The 8343-nt window shown below is 38.7% G+C and overlaps 1 pseudogene; it reads left to right on the top strand.

Annotated features, from left to right (window-relative positions):
• Positions 1-6213: 6213 nt before the first annotated feature.
• LOC100027747 (monocyte to macrophage differentiation factor-like) lies at positions 6214-6954 on the top strand (annotated as a pseudogene).
• The last annotated feature ends 1389 nt before the right edge of the window (positions 6955-8343 follow it).

Below are 8343 nucleotides of genomic sequence, written 5' to 3'. Positions count from 1 at the left end.
ACTAAAAATTAGTTAAATTCTTAAAGGGCTTAGATATCATGTCTTTGCTCAAAAATAAGCTTACAGGAGGGAGTGGACTTGTGAATACAGTGATAGACAGAACTCCTAGACATGAAAATTTTGCCTAATGCCAGGTAGATATCTTTTCTGCAACTTGTAACTTAAAAGAGTCACCTAGAGCAGTGATGTCAACTCAAAATAGAAAGCCATTGATTTAGAAAACCACAAATTGGCATTAAATATATTGTATTCTATTTTTATTTATTTTATTAGACATTTCTTGATTACATTTTAAATCATTTAGTTATTTATTTGTTACATTAAAATTCCCAAGCATCTCCCTCCTTCCCTCCTCTCCCCACACTAGAGAAGGCATAATTTAACAAAAAGATATATGTGTATATATATATATAAAATTATGTTTTATTTGTTTCTATTTATTAGTTCTTTCTCTGGAGTTGGATACAGATAAGTCATTCTTCAAACAATAATTCTGTTGCTGTATATTGATTCTACTGTATTCTACTCTCTTGATTCTACTTGTTTTACTCTTTGTAATTTCACATAGGTCTTTCTATATATTTTTAAATTTTACCTGCTCATAATTTCTTATGGAACAAGAGTATTTCATTCCAATCATTTGTGACTTGTTTAGCCATTGATGTGCATCCCCTCAGTTTCCAATTCTTTGCCACTACAAAGAGAACTGCTCTAAACATTTTAGAACATAGAGGTTTTTTTCCTTTTCCCTGTTGACCTTAGGAAATCAACCTAGTAGTGGTATTGCTGGTTTTACATTTTAATCTAGTTGGCATTCAGGAATCTCACATGTTACTTAGGGTCAGTGAGTTTTAAGTTCAACATCTCTGACCAAAGCACTGATAGGTAAAGAACTTAACCCAGGGTCACACAACCAGTATGTGTCAAAAGCTAAATTTGAACTCAGATCTTTACAACTCTAAAGCCAATTTTCTAACCAGTATGCCCAACTGCCTCTCTGCTTGTAGGAAGGTAGAGATAAAAAATGAGTGAAACTCCCAAAGATATTTCTGGATAAGATCAAATGGGCCATAAAAATTACTAATAATAGAATAGAGAAGTCTTTAAGATTGAACTCTGGGCCATGTAAATCCCAAGCTTCAGTTCTGAAGGAATAGACATCATATCTCTTTTACCCTTATAGAATACCACACCATGCTGTACCAATCATGAGTGCTCCACTCAGATTATTTATGAAATAGATGAAGACACTTTTAGATATAGGTCTTAGATTCTATGATCATGTAGGCACACAAAAATGTGGACTAGGGAGTTTGATTTATTATTTGATTTATTATTCATATTTATAAAATGTGAATTCTCCCTCCTCCTAACTATTGTTGTTCAGTCATTTTTCAATCATGTCCAGCCCTTCATGACCCCATTTGGGATTTTCTTGGCAAGAGTGATTTGCCATTTATTTCTCTAGTTTACTTGACAGATGAGGAAAGTGAGGCAACCATGGATAAGTGATTTACCCAGAGCTATGCAACTTGCAAATGCCTAAGGCCAGATTTGAACTCAGAAAGATGAGTCTTGCTGACTCTAGGTCCAGCACTCTATCCAATGAACCACCCAGTTACCATACTTCTTAGCTCTAGTAGCATTTTATTTTTACTTATTTTATGGCAATTAGTATATTCTGTCTTGTAAATTGTTATTTTTGTATTTGTCTCATTTGCCCCCATCCCAGATTAAAGTTCCCTGAGGTTAGAGATTGTGTCTTTTGCACTTTGACATCCACTTGCAAAGTTTATAGTCCATTGTAATCCATATAGAACATTCTTGTGAAAGGTTTGTGAATGGAACTAAATTGAATTGGATTTCCTTTCTTAGAGTATATGCTCAAGAAAGGTTGAATTGAATTGACTTGAAGGAAACAGATGGAGAAAGTTTGGAAATGCCATTGACTGAATATTTAACCCACCCCTATCTGTCATCCCAGTGGTTCCTCTTAACCATTGCTGTCCAGTGGGATCCAATGCTGAAAGGCCAAAGCCTTCCATTCATTTGAAAACCAAACTCCATTTGACTTTCAAGTGAATTTCCACATAGAGAGGAAGATAAAAAAAGGAAAGGACAGAGGTACTTATCTTCTCATCTCTAGCTGACAGTCCTGGAACTTTTGAGAATAGCATACAATAAGTTCCTTAAAAGAGGACCTTTTCAACTTCAACAAGGGTTTGGTGCATTCTTCCTTTGGGGCAAATTTCTTCTTTTTCACCACCCCCAAGCATCTCTGTATCAGAGTAAACTTGATAATTCTCAAAAAGGGGGGAGGGGGCAACTGGGTAGCTGGGTAGCTCAGTGGATTGAGAGCCAGGCCTAGAGGCTGGAGGTCCTATGTTCAAATCTGACCTCAGACACTTCCCAGCTGTGTGACCCTGGGCAAATCACTTGACCCCTATTGCCTAACCCTTACCACTCTTTTGCCTTGGAGCCAATACACAGTATTGACTCCAAGAAAGAAGGTAAAGGTTTAAAAAAGGCAGGGGGGGGAGGGGGATGAGTTCTCTCCTTTTTTAAAAGTCCCAAATTTCTTTCATTTCAAAAGTAAAATAAAAATCTTCCACTGGCCTCACATCTCTAACTCTCTACATTCTCAGCATGTGATAGAGGCCTTTTATAATTCATCAAAAAGGTCATATATAATGAGATCAGTTTTTACTATACAGCTGGATCTTGTTGCTGCAGCCTCAAGTAACTGAAAGACTTCTGGATATTGTCATGGTTTCCAACTTGACAAATCGTGTCGTTAAAAGCAGTGAATCATATGTGTGTGATATGTCAGAGGCTCTGTGTATTCACCACCACCACCACCACCACCACACCCACCCTCAAAAGATTATTTTGGGGTATAAGCAGAGCTAAGGCATAACTGAACCTGCTGGGAAGGGCTCAAGGTTGTAACTTAACTTTCTCAAACAGAGATACATGCTGCAATTGGCCTCCCCCAGAATCTACCAGGAAATGTGGTACCTTGTCTCTTCCTAGCCCATTAGGGCAGAATTGGAATGAATAGGAGCATCAAGTAGTACATACTAGGCCCTTATTCTGTGACCATGTACTTATTTATATGAGAGGATATAAAAAGAGATGTGAACCATAATCCTACAGTCAGAGGCATGCTGGAACCAACTCAAACAAGCTTTGCAATTGGAAGACCAACTGTAAAATTTTAAGTATTACACCTCTGGCAGGAGGAAACACTACAAATAAGGGTTGGATGTTTTGTTTTGTTGACTGTCTAGACTTAAGAAAGTGGTAGAGAAAATGTTAATGATGCAGAGAGAGGAAGGAGAGAAAGAAAGAAGGAAGGAAGGAAGGAAGGAAGGAAGGAAGGAAGGAAGGAAGGAAGGAAGGAAGGAAGGAAGGAAGGAAGGAAGGAAGGAAGGAAGGAAGGAAGGAAGGAAGGAAGGAAGGAAGGAAGGAAGGAACAGAATCTCAGCTTTGGAAAGGATATTAAATATCAGCCAACCCAATCCCTGCTTCAATTTCTGTAGCATCACTAATGAGGTACCATCCAGACTTCCCTTGGATGCTTCTACTGATATGAAATCACTACATCATGAGACAGCTCATCCATTGTGGAGCAGTTCTAATAAAAAGAAAATTCTTCCTTATATTGGATTAAACTGAATATCTTTTCCCTGTAGCTTTTGCCCTCTGCTCCAAACTCTGCTTCATGATACCCTGCACAATCAGATTCTAGTCGACAGTTGTCATAATCCCTACCATAGCCCCTAACTATTTTGTTGTTGTTCTCCAGATTAACCATCTCTAACCTAGAGAAGAGATCATGAAAAGAACTGCCAGTACTCATTTAAAACATTGATCAATCTTCCCTGGTTCAACTCAAGGATAGGAAATGTACCTATAATTTCATTCATTGAGGGAACTTCCAGGTGAGGAATCCTCCTCAACCAATATAAGCTAGCTAGCACTTTCATTGCAATCTATAGTCTAAAAAATTACCTGGGGGAGTGAGAGTTTAAGTGAGTTGCCCATATTTTAGGTCGATGGAGGGAAGGATCTTGAAGCCAGGTCTTCCTGACTTTAAGACCAGCTCTCTAGCTACTAAGCTATATTGCCTCATTCTACTAAAGCCAAGCCAAATACACCATATTCATTCCTTCCTCCAAGATCTGACTATTCTATCATCTCTCCATCTTTTTCTAAGCTTCTCTCCCTTCCTCTGATCCATTCAGTTACATACACATCATAAATAGCCTCAGCTATTGGATATGTTTTTATATGTAATTATATATATATGTAATTATATATGTAATTATATATTTATATATATGCATATATATATATATCCATCCACTTATAATTGATTCATCATTCAAGATTCAGCTCAAATCTTACCTCCAAGAAACCTTCTGCAGCTACTCAAGTCAACATGATCTCTTCCTCCCTTGAACTCCTATTTACTTATTATCTATTATATGACATTTAATCAGTTTCTATCATATTCATTTCTAAAATGTTTATGGGTGCCTCTTGTCTGTCCAGATTGATTATAAGCTCATTGAGGACACAGCCCACATAGAGGGCAGACAGATGGCTCAGGTGCTACTTCCTAACCTTCTCAGTATGTTCCTAGTGCCCAATCCAGTGGGGGTTTAATAAATGTTTTTTTTTAAATTATGAAGCATTTAAAATTTATTCTTAAAATTATTTGTTTTTTCACATTAAAATACCCACTTAACTTCCTCCCTCTACTCCACACTAGAGAAGGCATCATTTGGCAAAAAGATATATGCATATATAAAACAATGTCTTGTTTGTTTCTATTTATCATTTCTTTCTGTGGAAGTAGATAATCTCAGAGCATATCTAGCCTAACATGTGCTGGAACTTTAATCCTTTCATACAATTTCTCCAATATAAGTGGCTATCCAGCCTCTGATTGAAGATATCATAAAAAACAAGAACGTGCTAGTAAGTGTTTAACAACCAGATTTCTGGGGGGGAAATGTACACAGGACATACTTTCATGTTTAATTTGAATTAGGAACAATCTCTTCATCACATTCTTAAGTGTAGGCATCAACAAAAAATAAATCAAGCCCAAATTTGTACCATTTGCCAGTTTCTGAGGTGTAAATGATCCCAATGAAAATTTAATAACTGATTCTGAGAAGTTCCAGAATAACCCTGCTGACATTACCTCCAGGTAACTCGTTCCCATTTTGGGAACCAGGAGAGTTTATCAAGCTAATAATCAGCCTTTCTGTGACTTTCCTTGATTATTCCAAGTTCTATCCTCCTGGGCCAAAAAAAGAATAAATCCAATTCCATTTCTCCATGTTTCAGATACTTGAAGACAACTCTCACATTTCCCCAAAGCCTTTGCTCCTCCAGGACACACATCCTAGTTAGATCTGCAATCATTTTCAAATGATATATTTCCCAGGTCTCTCACTATCTAGGTTGGTCTCTTTGGGAGTTGATCCATTTGGTGGACATCCTTCCTAGAATGTAGCATCCAGAACTGAATACAGCCTACCAGCCATGGTGTGACTATAACAGGACTCTCATTTCCCACTCTCCTTCTGAATACTATACAGTATAGTGCTGCATTAGCTTCTTTGTTAACATGTGTTCAGGGAAAATTAGTACTTCTGATGTGAAGGCTTGCCGAGTCCTTTTCAGATCTGTTTTCCTCCTTGGGTGTCCACCTGACATTCAACTCTTACCTGTGGCTCCAAGAGGGCGGCAATATGTGCGGCTGCCTCACCCCAGGAAACTGTTCCAGCAGGTAGGCTAAACCAGATTGGGGGTAACCTAAAGGCCTGAAATCCATCAGCGAATTAGAGGGGGATCTATCCAGGTTAGGAAGATTTCCCTTTGGGGAAAGGGAGGGTGAGAACAATTTCTTGTAACAACCATGACGGTGGCTGAAGGAGGCGCTATGGAACAGTTAGAATTTGGTTAGAGCCCGGCCTCCCGGAACCCAGCCCCCATCTCCCTCCCTCTGGCCCTGTCTGTCGAGCCCCAGCCCAGCAGAGCAGTCTCTGGCGGGGACGGGGACGGGGACGGGGACGGGGACGGGCGGCCGCGTGAGCCCAGCAGCCTGAGTCCGACCCTGGGAGATGAGGGCCCTGAGCCCGCAGGGCCAGCCACGCTGAGAGCTGAGACGGAGCACCTGAGGCGTCCGGGGCATCAATGTGGTTGAAGAGCCGATTTCAGCGGCTCATGAACCGTCGGGCCCCAGCCAACAGCCTGTTATGAGCATGCAGCTAACTGTTACACACATGCACTCCTCATTGTTCCTGCTATCATGGGCAGTGCCCTTCCCCATCGTCTATCCGATGAGTGTTGGGAAGAGATCCCAGCATGGATTTATGGAATGGGCCTCTTCATCGGTTCCACAGTATTTCACATTGTTTCACGGAAAAGGACAAAGGAGTATTGTTTTCATATGCGTGATAGAAGAGTAATCTATTTCTTCATTGCAGTCTCCTCTGCACCGTGGTTAAATCTCCCAGAATTTGGACCCCTGGCATCTCATAATGTGTTGGTTTATCTGGCTCATGGCAGCTGGAGGAAACATTTATGTATTTCTCTACCATGAAAAGTATAAAGTGGTCGAGCTATTTTTGTCTAACAATGGGATTTTCTCCTGCATTGGTCTTCAAAAGTGATGGCATCATTCCATTCGCCCATGCCATTTGGCACCTTTTTGTGGCCACAGCAGCAGCAGTACATTACTATGCCATTTGGAAATACCTTTACAGAAGTCCTTTATCAGACACTTATGATCAAACCTGGGCTAGGTCTCCAAACCAGTATTACTTCAGTTGTGGAATGGGAGTGAAGGAGAGCAGACCACTGCACAGAAAGGGGAAAAAAAAAACTGCACTAACTTTGCTAGATTTTTTTAAAAATACAATTACTGTGAACTGAAATTATGATCTAATTTGGGCAGGTTCCTCCCCTCAGCAAAAAAGATACTGTATTAATTGTCTATTGCATTCCACCATCATGAAATGAAAGAATGGCCAATGAATATTTACAAATTAGAATTTTGTATTTTAGTCTTATCAATTTTACTACATGGATTTTCTAAAGTAGTAAGTTAAGATGTAAGAAGTCGGTGCTTAAGTGCAATAACAAATTCTTTTTTTCTTTTTTAAAAATAATTTCTACCACTTTATCCATTAGCTTTGTGAAGAATCATGGATAGAACTCTGACTACTTTTTTTTGCCATGTTTCATTGTGGTATAATGTGGTTATTTTTAAATAAAAACTTTAGGTTTTTGTAAATTTTTAAAGAATTTCATTGATAAGACATCTATGTAGTTATTTATTCATCTGGGTTGCAAATCTTTACAATCAGCAGTCAACATTCCACATACTGATAAACATTTTCTAGCAATTTTATTATGTCAAATAATTGCCAATTTTTTAAAACTTCAGATTCAAAACTTGCCTGCCAACCTATATCTATGAATTCAATGCTGCTTCAGACACTTGACCTAATGTAGGCTCCTAGTATTAGAAAATTTCTTTTGACTTGATTAGCTTTTATGGAGACTTGACTCTCCTTCTGCCTTTATCACCATTACTTCAGGGATTGATCCTTGGGATGATGATGGATAGGGGACTTTTATATCAGGTCAGAATTCATGGGGTTGGGTTAATCATCAGTTGAAAATCCTTGAAGATTATGATGGAATAAAATTGGTCCTTGCCTAATTGGCGTCCACTGGCTAAGCCAACGTAGTTTAGCATTAGTATTGACTCTCTTATTTGAAATTTGAGAATTTGCTTTATGTGATTAGACACATCAATTCATTCACACTCCTGTCTTTCCATACACTTTTCCTTTTTTTCCTATTAAAAGTATTTGAACATTATGGGATTGGAAATTATGAGCCCAGAACCCATGTTTCCACTCCTGGGTCAATGTCATGGTAATAGCATGTTTAGCATGTTATTGTATCCTGTCTTAATCTCCTATCAATGTCTTATATTAAGATTGATACCCTTGTTGCTTCCTTCACTTGGTATTACATGTTGGTATTTCCAGGTATTGCCTGTTTTCCATGAATGGGCCTGATCAGTGAGAATTACTTAATGTTGATAACCTACTTTAGGCTCACTAATATAGTCAAATTTAATTTTTTTCTTGGTGTGGGCTTCAAAGGGGTTTCAAATTTTGTCATTATTTTAAAGTTAAAAACTCTGCATGTTTGTGTGAATTATGTGGGAAAGATTGAGCAGAAGACCTCTAGAGTATTAGGTGGTAAACAAAACTACATGATCTGAAGCAGGCCCCGGTCCCAGCAACC

The sequence above is a fragment of the Monodelphis domestica genome, chromosome 7 (genome assembly GCF_027887165.1).
Source record: "Monodelphis domestica isolate mMonDom1 chromosome 7, mMonDom1.pri, whole genome shotgun sequence".
Classification (NCBI taxonomy): Eukaryota; Metazoa; Chordata; class Mammalia; order Didelphimorphia; family Didelphidae; genus Monodelphis; species Monodelphis domestica.
This window is presented reverse-complemented; position numbering and strand designations above follow the sequence as displayed.